The following is a 14,031-nucleotide window of genomic DNA, read 5'->3' as shown; positions in this document are numbered from 1 at the left end:
AGAAATACATTTATCTTGCAATCTCACAGAACATCTTATTAAATTTGCTTCATAACTTATTATGGACTAAGCATCCACTATGACAGCTATGCACAAAGACCACAGACATATGGGGTGATATATTTGATGCTGACCACTGCTCAACAATGTTTTAGATTTTGCAAGGACAGAGACCACTTTTGACATTTTTTTTGTACCATCCTCTCTTATTGAATCTTCTCTCTCTTCTGGACTTGGAGTCTTATGGACTCATGAGATTCATAAGAGTCTCATTCACTGTGTGTCCAGCTGCTTCCAACCTTCCCTTAACAAATTTTTTTGCTGTTAATTTTTGCTGAACTCAGCATTTGGCCTTCAGATTCAAAGCTTCTTGCTGTAGTCCACCTGCCTTGCCTTCCTTTACCAGCCTGCTCACCTGGTGCAGTCAGTGAGAGGATGGGAGAAACCACTTGGTGCTTTACCTCTATTTTTGGGCTGTGACAAATGTTTGAAACATAGGAGAAGCCCGTTTTGCTAGGTGGGAACTGGAGGCTGTGTCTGTAATAGAAAAGCAATCAAGTCCATGTCATACCATTTAACTGTTAGAAAGCTCCCTGGGACGGCTTTGACTCGGGTCAAAGAGACTATTCCCAATAAAGACTGGTCACAGTGGTCGCAGTGTTTCAGCCATTTCATGTTGGTAGGCGTCACCAACAGAGAGTGGTCCTTGGTCCATTTAGTTATTAGCATTGCAGTTCTGCAAGGCACTTTACTAAGGGATCTACCAAGGGTAGTTATTATGTGAAAGGCCTGGAAGTTGAACCTGGCTCTCCATCAAATGCCTCAATCACTAAGCTGTCCTTCCTTCACAAAACCATCCCTCCTTCAGGCACAAAAGATTTTCTTGCAAGCAAATTAAGTAAAAAAAAAAAAAAAAAGAGAGAGAGATGAAAGAGAAAAAGAAGAGACATGACAAGGATGAGTCTTGTACTTGATGTTTGCTTAGGGCATGAAAATGCTTATGGCTGGACTTGCTCTCTTTAATGTTAATCGCAGTTCAGTGCTCAGATCAAGGGGAGGACAGAGCAGTGATGTATGTACTTAGGATATGATTTTACTCTCACTAAGGTCAAGGCAGTTTACCAATGACCTTAAAAGAAGAAAAATCAAGCCTTAGAATGAAGATACTGTTGTAACAATTCTGGAACTAAATGCACATACACAAAGTCTGTATATGCAATACAGATGCATGATTTGTCTATTAAGTCCTTGTCAATATCTCTTCAAATATAACAAACTGGCTGCCTTGATCTCCAAATCCTCAGATAAATCAAGTATGGTAATATTTAAATAAATCACTTCAACAATTCCGCTCTGTACTTACCTTTTCCTTAACAGAGTATATGTTATTATTAAAGTTTCAGGGTTATTTACAATTTAGAAACAACACAAATAAATTGGAATAAGCAACAATTAAGATTTAACACTGAATGATGGGTGAACATGTTTATTGCAAGGCAGTTGTTGATCCAGGTAAAATTTCAATGTTGCTGTACCAAATTGTGTGAAAAGATAGTATTTTATTCATATTTCGTCCAACATTGTTCCCTCATAAATCAGTAATGTGTCAGACGCACTGTGCAAGTTCTTTCTCTGCAATCTTAGTAACGTGTATAGTCTTAGCTGCAGGCTGTCTCCGCAGAATTTTCTATTCTGAAATAAGTGATATGTCAATGGAAATCAAGCTTCATCATCCCTCAGTGATCTATAAGTAAGATTGCTTGCTGATCACAGGTGATTTATTATGCAGGCCCAGAAAACATATTTTCTGGTAATGTTAGGAAGAGTAATGAAGTAGCTGTATTCAGCAGTACTATAATTTACCAAATATTATTCAAGCATATACAGGGATATAAAACGGTGATACTCTCCCATTGCAAATAATTATCAGACAAAACTGTGGCATTTGTCACATAAATAGTTGTGTGGTTAATAATTCAGTCAGACCAACTTCCATTGTTCTTATCACTGATCCACTGTTTGAATAAAAACAGGATTTGGAAATTTTTTAAAAGGCAATATCCATTTTATTTAATTCTGCAGCTTCTGTCACCACTGTATCTCAGCAAATATTCATACATTTATCCTTACAACACCAGTAAAATATTTATTTTCTCTGTTTTACACTTGGGAGAGAAGAGGCACAGAAAGATGGAATGAGATCCTCAGGAGTCTAAATTCAGTTTTTTATTTGCTTGGTACTCACAATCACTATCAAACTTTGAAAAGGTCTTTGCTTACCTTCAGGAATTGAAGAACATGCTTCAGCTGTGCCCTGCATCCCCTGGTTCCCACTGAGGCACTGACTGAAAAACTTCCTAAGCAAGCTGGTCTCTCTTCCAAGCCTGTTCCTGAATGATTTACCTAAGGTCATCAGCACAGCCAAGAATCAAACTTTGATCTTTTCCAGTGCTCCTCTGATACCTTAATGATAAACCTCCTTTGTTTCTCATTGCTCCTTCTGGCTTTTATGTGAGTCTTTTATAAGGTCATATTAAGACCAGGCTGGTTTCAACAGCCCTTCAACACTGCAAAGAACAACTAACTTTGCCAAAGAGAAGGTTTGTAAAGCGGGTCCTCTATGAGGTTTTCTAAAGCCTACCTGAGACATGTCTAGAGCTACAGTGGATTTACCCCGAAAAGCAAGGAGGCCATTCTCATCCCCCTGACTCCTTCATAGGTGCTGTGTTCTGCAAATGGCATCACACGCCACCTTGCATCACATCTGTGTATCAGAGATCTACGTGTCTGATACGCCAGCAATAAAGGGTAGGAAGGTACTGACAGTAATTTCCCCATTGCACATAAAAAGTGTTTATGCAAAATGAATGATGCTACAGAGAGAACTGATTTTCCCTGCAAAGAGTGCAAAGGTTTTCGATATTTTGTCACTTAAGATGGTCACAGTGGCCCTGCTGAGGGAAACTGAAATCAGTGATGGCAGAAGCCAAGGAACAACTGGAGAAGGTGAGGACTGGGAATAGGTATGACCATTTCTCTGTTTGTTCCGTGCCACTTTGCATTGAGGGCACTGGTCTGAAGGTGTCCAGGGATAGGAAGGGAGGAGATGGTGGGAACACAGATGACTCGACCTTGTGATCTCACTCTATCTGGGCATGCTGCTTGATAAGGGGTGACCATGGGTGGGGGCCATCCACCCACATCTCTCACCTTAGCCTCCCCCCTTGGCAATCCCTGTGAGGCTCTGCGCTTTGCACAGATGCTTTGACACTGCAGGGAGACACCATCCGTGCAGAGTCCTGCTTTCCAGGAAAACGTGATAATCCTGTCTTAGGTCTAATCCTTTGTTTATGAGAGACAGTTACCAGAACACAGCTTTGGGTATCAAAAGTGCGTCTCTCCTTCTGCGGACTCAGTAGCCTGTGCACTGCTATCCATGTACCAGCATCCCAGGGTCCTGCCAAGGACCAAAGGTGCTGTGCACAGGTGGGTGATCGGAGGCATTAATGCGAAGGCTGGTTTGTCAGGGGAGGTTTCCCCTTCGGGCTGTGAGGGAGGGATGCTTTCAGGAGCAACGGCTTCTGGGTGGTGGGACTCCTGAAGGAAGCTGCGAGGCAGATTTGGGTGGCTGGTGAGCAGCGTCACTATGGTGACACTGAACAGACTGCTTGATGTGAAGAAGGGAGGTTATTTTAAAGCAGCTCGCAAAGATGGGCTAGCAACTCAGTTTCTCTCCTGTTCCCTCTGGCATGCACCTCCCACATGCTTTCTGTGCAGCTTGCATAACTCATGACTACATATACAAACATTTTGTACCTGTTCCAGGCTGATACAGCCCATATTCCTCTCCTTAACCATGGTGAAGGTAACACCCCAGGGTCGAGACATTCCATTTCCTACCAGAAGTGATTTCACTATGCTGACCATGGCAATTTGGCTTTGCAGTACCCTCTTCTACTAAAAACGTATTTCTGGGACGTTTCAAAAAGAAGTACCTGTTGATCAAGCTGCAATTCTTTCATTTTTCATTTGTGCTTTAACTCCAGCTATGGGCAGGGTTGTATTGTTCTAGGTGTTCTGTTAGTATTAAAAATATGTACGCTCCAGCCCTATAGGCTTTGGATTCCTGGTGGAAATAGATGTAGAGCCTAGCTACAGAAGTGATCCAAATATTGAAATTAAAATTAAACAGAAACATGCAGAAGAAAGAATGGTTTCCATGTCTGCATCATAAGGTTTCTGCCAGCACTTCCCTATGTGAACTTCAGCCGGCAGCACGCGGCTTGTGAAACACCTTCACTTGGCACTCTGGAGACCCTTCTCTCCACCAGCACAGATCCACAGGGGAGAGGTACATCTGCTCTTAGGAGACACTGTCAGCACTTCCTTCAGTGAAAGCAGCTCACTTGTGTTAAATGGCAGCTGTGCTGCTCTTGTTGAAAACACCCTTGCCTCTTAGTCTGAATAATCAGTTTTGGCAGACTATTTCTGTGCCTGTAAAAAGTTGATTGCACAAACCCTGTATTTCTTGGTGCAAGCTTGTTTATTTACTAAGGATGTGCACATTCTTGTTTCCATGAAAGTAACTAGATTGAGAAAGAGGATGTCTGGGTTTTCTACGTTCAGTATCCCACCGATATCATCTCCAAACCTAAATTTGTCTTTCATGGCTTCCTTCCAGGGCTACATTCACATGACAGCTCTGGTCTTCTACAGGGTTTCTGTTTGCAGCTCACAGAGTAGCTCCACCTGAAACTGTTTCAGGGGTGAATTCTTATTAGACTAAGTGTCTTCAGTCTATTTTTCTATGTGTCAAACTCCAAAAAGAAGTGCAGTTGAATCTTTCATTTAGCCAGATGACTTGTAAATTGAGTATGATTGTTCATACATCAGTGACATTTTTGCTGATACCTTCCAGCATATCAGCACCAATGGTTGGCACTGGCAGTCTATCCAACAGCTGTAGAATTTCCAATTTTCCACTTATAAGGATGGAATGGAAAAACTTATTGAGAGCTGAGGCACCTCAGATCTCCTGGCTGGTTTTCAACACAATTAACTAGTAAATGGGACAATCTACATGACTGGGCTAAAATTCTTCAGGGTTTTCCTCTCATCCTTACTATGTGCTGTATCCTAAATTCCCCCCACATTTGTTCCCATTTGCAGTGTTTTTCAGGGCTCGTCTGTTTACCCAGCTTCCTGAGAAAGGATGCAACAAGAGCTGACGTGGGTGCTAGAGAAGATTATGTTTAGCTTTATTGTGGGTGGCTCCCTCTTGGCAGTCATGGAATTTTTGTGCATTATCCAGGACTGTAATGTGATATTGTGGTGCCTGGAGCCATATGTCAAGTTGATATCACCAACCACCCTTGGTGAACTTTCCTGGGAGGAGGACTTTTCTTAGTGGTAGGTCACAGGGGAGGTTCCCCACACCTGTGCTCTTGTGTCATGTTACAACATTGAAGTTAATAACACCAATATATCTGTCTCCAAGGAGATCCCATCAGAGAGATACCTTTCTCTGAGCCCTTGCTGTGCCCTACAGATCTCATCCTAGGGAAGCAGATTTCTGAAACAATGCCAATTTTGGCTGAAAATTCTGGCGTATCTTTCAAGACTGACACAACAAGTTAAATACCATGGTTTCTTTCTTTCAGAGATCATGGATAACTTTCACAACAGCATTGCTCATCTAACACATTTGGCACATTTATACGTGTTCTGCCAGAACTTGAACTTAATGCCTGATGAGAACCACACTGAAAGATACAATGTCTTACTTTGTCGGAAGGAAGTGATGGACAAGCTTGAGTCTTCTTACCAATTATAATTAGAGATGCCATCACCTCTGGAAGGCAAATATTTGTAAAGGAACCCAAGCCTTACGGTGACAGATATGTGCCAGGTACACAAATTGCTCACATCCTGATTCTGGCTGACTGCAATCTGATAGTTTAAATCAGGAAATAAAAGGAAGAGGAAAAAGTTGCAGAAAACATGGTGAGGAGGAGAAAACAAGTACATTTCTTCCATGTAAATGAAGAAATTTCCTTTATGAAACGTTAATCATGTGCTGACACATAAAGTTGCTGAAAATGAATCAAAGGGCTTTAAATTTAAATTGCTGGCTGTTATATCTTGGAGTATTTTTTTTTCATTCCTTGTGAAAAATGACAAAAATGGCTTTTCAGCTACGTGATTTTCTGCCTTTCATTTCAGCTTGGAAATCCATATATGAAAAACATTAATTAATACAATTACCACTGCCAGCAGTATAAGAGTACAAGCCAGTCAAGTTCATCCCATGCCTAGCATATTGTAGAAGAGTTTGAAAAACCCTGAATGTTTAAAAGGCACTTTCAATATAAAGAATGAAATATAAAGCAAGAGATAATATGTTATGTAGAATGAGAACATTCCTCTTAAAACAAAAACTTATGTTCTGTTACTTTAGAATGAGAAGAAGAAACATCAGAACACCGCATTACTGTTTGTATTTTGTTAGCATCAACAAGTGATGCTTTATATTTTTACAATGTCAACATACAACAGATGTCCAGCCCTTTCCTCAGAGATCTACGATATATTCATCCTGCTTCAAAAAGAGAATTTAAAATATTAATCAGACAGGAAAACATATGTCTCTGACATGATACTCTTGAAGTTTCTAGATATTAAAGGACTCTACAGATTAGAACAAGACCTATTAATTTACGCTGGGGAGGAACAAGGAGCCCCTGGAGATTACCGGACAGTAGTGTGATGTGGAAATATGGCTCTTTGCTACTTGTTAAATTACATGAGTGCATTTGGCACTGTCTGAGTCCTTCTAAAGTGAGTTTGTTCTCAGGAGAGGAAGCTGCAATGAGCAGACCACCAGAGTTAGAGATCTGGGTCAGGTCATGCAGTCTCTTAACTCGTTAGAGTTTCTTCCGTACTTTGATAATAAGTATATTCAAGTGTATTGAGAAGTCCAGCCATGAGCCTGAGGCTTTGTACCATCTGGACAATTTGTGGTGTAATGATCTTGATGTAATGCAGGGTTAGACCTTTGAAAGTCCCACCATCTTCCCGTCTGTCTTTTTTGGATTGAGCTGAATCCTACTGCTTTTTATCCATCTGCTTATTTCTTCCAGGCATTGGCGACAGCTGAAAGCACACCAGCAGAGACAGCACCGAACAGACAAGTGCTGTCTGCTTATTGATTGTGTGTTAGTCGACTTTAGTCTCAGTCTCCCTGTGTGGTCCCAGAAAGACATGGAAGAGGAAAAGGGATAGCATAAAGATTTTGGGTACAAAGGAGCAGCTGCCTTCTGTGACCTGTGGATGCCATAGCAATTATTCCTGCTAGGTGGTGCAGGGATGACACTGCCATTCTAAGGTCAGCAATGTCAAAGGCTGGGTGAGAGAGGTAATGGCATAAATGTAGAATAGTCCTGCACAAAGTGAACCATGATGTTTTCAGCATCATGTCCTGGGATGAAACTTTTTGCTAAGAGGAGCATTAACACTTGTGCTTAGTGCAAGTGAAGCTTAACTAAGTGAAGTTAACATCAACCTAAGTATAGCTCCCCAGGGAGTATCTGCGTATTTAGTCTTTGGACAAGTATTTAGCCTTTCCCTCTTACTTGGTTCTTAAGCATCTATTTTTTTCTGCCCTTACAGATCTCATTTCTGTCTTGTACTCATAATCACTTTTGAGCTCTGCAACATCTGCAGAGTTTTTCTTGGGCCCAGATTTCTCCATGAGTTTCTGCCCGTGCTCCAGCCAAGGTGCTCTGCGTGTGTATTCTTGGCTCCCTCCAAATAGCATCAGTGTGAGCTGCCAGATTTAACTTTCATCACTCCTCTGCCAAGACATTGCATTTCCCTCACATTGTGGCAACACGGCCAAAGTATGGCTGAGCCTTTGCATATGTGGAGGGCAGTGAGTCCTGTCTCACTATTGTTTCTGTTGATATTCAGTCTGTCTGCCAGCACAGCCACCCTTAGAATCAAACAGGCCTTACAATGCAGCTAAGTGTGCACCCTTTCCCTCCTCTGTCTCTATGTGGGATGACTTCTGCTGCCACCCAGTCTGCTATAATGGGATCCAATCCTTGCCTGGACCCCCAGGTAGTGGCATTGGCCTGGTGTCCTCTGCATCACTGGTCAGGATAGGAGAAACTGCAATAGCAAAGATGATGGACAACAGTGGGCCAAGCCCCCTCCATGGCTCCTTCTCACTCCTCCATGACAGTCATAAAAACCTTCCCAGGTTGGTGCTCCCATCCCCGTCTGGGCTGAGCTGTATGTCCCATTTTGCCGTGGCAGTACCAAACACTCAGCTGGGAATTTTCCTAGCTAAGATGATTCTTTCCATTTGTCAAATGAGGCAATATTTCTCCCTCTGACATATACACTGGAAGTGCTTCAGAGAAGGAGCTGTTGTTGCCTTGCCCTTGGCTGTTCAGTGCTGAACTCTTGTCTCATCACCACTGACCATTTACTGATGAGATTCAATCTGCCTAACTTGCATACTTAACATATGGTCACATTTTAGGCACCTTTGACCTCCCCCAAGAGAATGTCCTGCCTATTCTGATTTAAGACAGACACAAGGTGTCTCTGGAGACCTCCAAAGGCTCAAAAATCTTTCTAATGAACACTTAGGCACTTTAGGCCAACTAGTTCACCTAGGTGCCTGATTACACAAACAGGGTTTCACCTACTGGTCCCATGTGTTACTGTGTTCTTGACAATAGCACAAAGCAAGAGAAAGGAATCAAAACAGGGAAAGGCTGTTCAGGTTTTTAAAGAAAGGAAAGAATTGTTTAGCAATGGATTGTAGCTTTTTGCTGCTGAGTTGTTGGGGTTTATTTTTAACATAAAAGGATTAAAAATTTAACAACAGTAACCTCTCTTGAAATGATCCTTTCCTCCCCACCAGAGCCCAGACTGATAACTCTTCCATCACATGAATGTTACCTCCAGGCTACAGCATTCAGTGGAGTGTGAAATCACAATTAACGGAGCAAGTGTTTTTTAAGTTAGCAGAGACAGCTGCAAATTACATCCTGCTATTAGCTGATTTTAGAACAACGCTGTTGAACAGCTTCATGATTACTGGGCTGTGGCGTATATCAAAAAAACATTAATAAAACATAATTGATTGTGAATTGTGCTTACTGTCTTTATAGTTCTAATCACAAATGTCACAGAAGTTTATTGGAAACAAAAGCTGCCCTCAGCTATCTACAGGAACTGTGTTTTTCTGAAAATTTTACTGAATTTGATTTGCAGCTGTTGTAAATCAGTAAACTACTGAAACCTGTGGATTTTGCTGACTTAGAGATCCTCATTGCTTTTTTCATTTCCAGTTGGCAAAGAAGGGTGTGATATTGCCTTGCCTCTGCCAGAAAGTACAACTGGAAGCTTGATGGAAACAATATCCTCAATCTCTCAGACCTGCCATTCACTCTGCTTGCCCTTAGAAGCAGGTAATGTCACTGGTGGGGAACAGGAACTGGTGGTTTCTATTTGCTGAGAAATAACAAAACAGAGATATACTTAGAAAATACTTACATTTATTTATCTCTTTGGGGCCTAAAATTATTGTCAAACCTTAAATCATGCCCTCCTACAGGAACCTGGTAATGTTTAATTCTGATCCATGACCCTGTCTGAGCTTACGGATGGAGAAAGCATGCCATAGTAAGCTTATGACAACATTTTTCAAATTTGGATGCCCTGCTATGAATTTACGGACTTTAAAAAAAACATTCACAACCAGTCTAATCTGGGACTTTGACAGATTTGGGGTCCCAGGCAGTGATGCAAACTGCCTCCTCTTTTTTCATTAGTTCGTGCTACAGGGATCTAAAACTCACTCTCAGGCTGAGAATTCCCAAAGCACTTATCTTCAGGCACTGCCTGCATTTGCTGATCCAGATGACACCTAACTCCATTTATTAGCCAAATTTAGTCAGAGGAAGACTAAAGTCTGCCAAAGTCCTCAGGGACATGCATTCAGGTATGTCAGCAGGATGTTGCTCTAGCTGTAGGTATTTAGGCTCATACAGTTTAATCACCCTACAGAGAGGTGGCATAAAGTGAGGAATAAAACCCATAAAAATAAAGCCCTGAATCTGTCTTGCTGTGACCATCAGAAATGCTAGTGCTAGGAATGCAGAAAAAAAATCGTGGACCTAAAATGAGGTAAAACAATACCTGTATTATTTATTGACTTTTTGGCAGTCTGTGCCCTGGCAAATAAGGTAGTATAAACAGTGGGAGTAAATTTCTGAAAAGCATTTCCTGTTAAAGAGCTAACAGCAAGGATTATTTTTAATAACAATAAACACGTGAAAGCAAATGTCTCCTGTTTCTGCAAAGACGTCTCCTACAAAGGCAGAAATGAACATGCCTTGTCCTGACGAAGGGAGTGACTTCTACTGGTATGAAATGAAATATAGGTCAGTCACCACTCAGGCTCATTTCTATTTCAGACTCAGCTCTTTGTAGGTGAAGGTGCATCCTGGAACAAACCCCTCCAACCTGCAGCAAGCTGCTTCTTTTTCCATATGATCTGTCCGTCCCTCAGATCTGGTGTAAACTGTTTATTTGGCTTCTTTCATGCAGCTCCACAGCAGTGCATGTACATGCATATATATATTTTTATGTGACGAGCCAGAACCTCACATCCCCAACATGCTTGCTGCCTTCTCTCACTCTAAATGGCCATTGCTATGGCAACAACTGCTTAACTAAAAATTTAGAGAGCACTTAGCACAAATTATGAAAGAAGAGATGCAACAGCGTGCTATGTAAAGCCATGGTTTGATGGCCTGCCTTGGCTCCAGTCGCTGATTGCTCCAGGACACCCCGAGGACCTTGCCACCTGTGGTCTGGCACCTTCTGCTCAGTGTGGTGCAGGAAACAGCTTTCTCTAATGCTGGCTTTGTCTTTATTCTTCTCTCTGCTGACAGTAAATGGCATTTCAGCCATCTGATCAGCCACAGAACTGTATTCACAGTCTGCCCAGTCTGGTCTTCAATACATCTGCCAAAATACTTTATGGTCTGATAGTGCAAGGGTGGAATTCCTTGCTAATGAAGGCAAGGAAAGACACAGGCCCTATTAAGAGTCTCTTGAACGGTACTAGTGTTTTGTATCAGCATGCCTGGCAGCAGATGAAGGACCCAGCTGAGTCGTAGAACAAAGCACACCGCATGCCTGTGACACTTCTTGCGAGAAGTTGCTCTGAGGTGCCAAATCTCAGACATGAGGAGATTCATGTCTTCCTAAGCCTGTGCTAACCTTGTCCTCCATCCTCACATATGGCCACATCTTATATAAGGCAAGACAAAGTTGTTCCTATTTGTTCTTTACTCTTTAGATGAAGCATGCTAATTGGTAAAAACTATTGAGAGAAAGATATTTTTGCCACCAAGTTCCTTCTTCATAGAAAGTCCTTGGGAAATCCTTTCCCAAAGTCCAGTCAGACAATTAGAGCACAAGGATGCCAAACCTCCTAGGACCTGAAAGAGGCTGGAAGAATGGGCACTTATGGATAGAAAAATAAGTTCTTTTTTTGCAGCTGAGCATCCCCGGAGTGTTTTTATTCTTGGGAAGGTGGGGGTTATATATATTTTGGATCCTGTTAGTTGTATGAGAAGATGCAATCTGCAGATGAATAAAGTAAACACGCTTCTAGAGAAGAATCAGTGAGGTGGTTCCCTAATTTATGGTAAAAACTAGAATGACAAGGAGGCAGGCATGCAGATGTGAACCATTCATTGCTGGCTGGCAAGAGCTGTTCTGATCTGTCGATAATCTTATTTTCATAGTGGACATAGGCAGGGCATGGGTGGTGGCCATTTTCTGCCTCCTCTGCTACAGGAGGGAGGGAGCACATGGGTAGGCAGCGGGTTGCATGCTCAGAACTGATGAAAGCAGGGGGTTCTCCTGCCAAGATACTGCTGAGCTGCTCAACAGCTGCTTAACACTTGATGCTGGTCAGCGTGGATGTTAATGTCTACATAGACTCAGGGTCACTTGAAAAGTTCACGGGGGAGAAATCCACCCTGGACTAGTAAGCATGAGGACCACATGTCTTCCCCAGGAATTTCCTGCCTAGGAAAGGCAGGCTATGAATTTACTCTTGGCATAGGCTGCACTGCAGGTTTGCTCTAGCCCTATGGACTGCTGCAGGATGTGGACAGCAATTTAAGCTCTCTGTACCTCATAGTCAGTGTTTACAAAGCACAGGGCTTGAGACTTTGCTGAATTAAGATTTGCTTTGCAGTTTGTGGAAACTGGTGTCTCTTGATTGACTTCAGTGGGAAGACATGAATACATAAATTCATGAGGCTGGCAGTTCACCTTCCTTATGTCCTCCTCTGGCAGTGGGTAAAGCTGGTGCCTACAAAAATGAGCAAAAATTGAACAAGTGCATTGTGCTACTTCCCATGATCACGCTCCCAATCTCCAACAGCTTACAGCTCAGAGTCTTCCTACACTGGATATGATTCCTCTGAATTTATTAAACAGAAATAGATTTATCTTGTACAAACATGTACTTTTTGCCTTTGAACCCATGAAAATATTAGCATCCAGCAAATGAACTTCAGAGCTTTGAAATGCAGTTCTAGTACTTATCTGGGAAAAGTGCTTTTTTTTAATTGTAAAAACACACCTCCCTATTTGATCCTGCCTCCCTCCAGCTTTGTCTGATGTCCTTTCATTCTTACACTGGAAAGGTAATATACCTGAATGAAAATTAATAAAGTTCTTCACTAAAGACAAATGTTCATATCTAATTTCAGAAATCTAAAATGAGATTTCATATCTTGGGTTCCTTTACAATGTATGGATGGAGATAGGAACCTCCAAATGGCAATTCCTATACTGGGTGGGATGAAATAACCTCTGCAAGTGCTGCCTGTACTGTGGAAAGCAGGAGCTTACTGTGAAAACAACCTTAAGTTCACTGCCTCAGTCAGAAACCTAAATCATGAAATAATAGAGTTCTTTATTCTTAGAGAGGCCAGGAGAGAAGGAAGCAGAACTGACATCCTGGACTTCCAAAGGTCTGACTTTGTCTGGTGTGAGCACCTGCTTGACAGAATCACTTGGGAGACGGTCCTGAAGGGTATAGGGGTCCAGGAAGGCTGGGCAATCTTCAAGAAGGAAGTGTTAATGGCTCAGGAGCAGGCAGTCCCCGAGTGCTGTAAGAGAAGCCGGTGCCAGAGAAGACCATCCCGGCTAAAGGGGGAGCTTTGGCTGCAACTCAGGGAGAAAAGGAGAGTTTACAGCCTTTGGAAGAAGGGGCTAGACACTCATGGTGATTACAGAGATGCTGTGAGGCTATACAGGGTGGAAATCAGGAGGTCTAAACCCAGCTGGAAATTAATCTGGCTTCAGCAATCAAGGACAACAAGAAATGTTTCTATAAGTATGTCAGTAGTAAAAGAAAGACCAGAGTGCACCTCCGTCCCCTGATAGATGCAGGAGGGAACATGGTAACAAGTGATGAGGAAAAGGCTGAGGTGCTTAATGCCTTCTTTGCCTCAGTCTCTAATAACAAGACCAGTTGCACTGAGGGAATCCAGCCTCCTCAGCCAGGAGACAGAGACTGGGAGAACGACCCCCCTGCAATCCAGGAGGAGACAGTCAGTGACCTGCTGCATCACATGGACACACACAAGTCTATGGGACCGGATGGGATACACCCGAGGGTGCTGAAGGAGCTGGCTGGGGTGCTCGCCAAGCTGCTTTCCATCATTTACCAGCAGTCCTGGCTGACCGGGGAGATCCCGACTGATTGGAAATTGGCCAATGTGACGCCCATCTATAAGAAGGGTTGGAAGGATGATCATGGAAATTACAGGCCTGTCAGCTTGACATCGGTGCCCGGGAAGCTGATGGAGCAGCTCATCCTGAGTGCCATCACACAACACATGCGGGACAACCAGATGCTCAGGCCCAGTCAGCAGGGGTTTATGAAAGGCAGGTCCTGCCTGACAAACCTGATCTACCTCTACGACA

The 14,031-nt window shown here is 42.6% G+C and overlaps 1 protein-coding gene across 6 annotated transcripts in view; it reads right to left on the bottom strand.

The window, feature by feature from the left end:
• The window catches only part of GRM3 (glutamate metabotropic receptor 3), a 96,127-nt gene that overhangs the window by 48,168 nt on the left and 33,928 nt on the right, over positions 1-14,031 (bottom strand). Inside the window, exon 2 of one of the 6 annotated variants that reach the window (XM_026862427.1) lies at positions 6,492-6,595. The exons of the other annotated variants lie outside the window; for them this stretch is intronic. The gene's annotated coding sequence lies outside the window, so the exon portion shown is untranslated. The remainder of the gene's footprint in view (positions 1-6,491; positions 6,596-14,031) is intronic. 6 annotated transcript variants of the gene reach the window in all.

The sequence above is a fragment of the Athene cunicularia genome, assembly GCF_003259725.1.
Source record: "Athene cunicularia isolate RWA chromosome 1 unlocalized genomic scaffold, athCun1 chr1_part2, whole genome shotgun sequence".
Taxonomy (NCBI): domain Eukaryota; kingdom Metazoa; phylum Chordata; class Aves; order Strigiformes; family Strigidae; genus Athene; species Athene cunicularia.
Note: the sequence above shows the minus strand (reverse complement) of the source record. Positions and strands in the feature narration are given on the sequence as shown.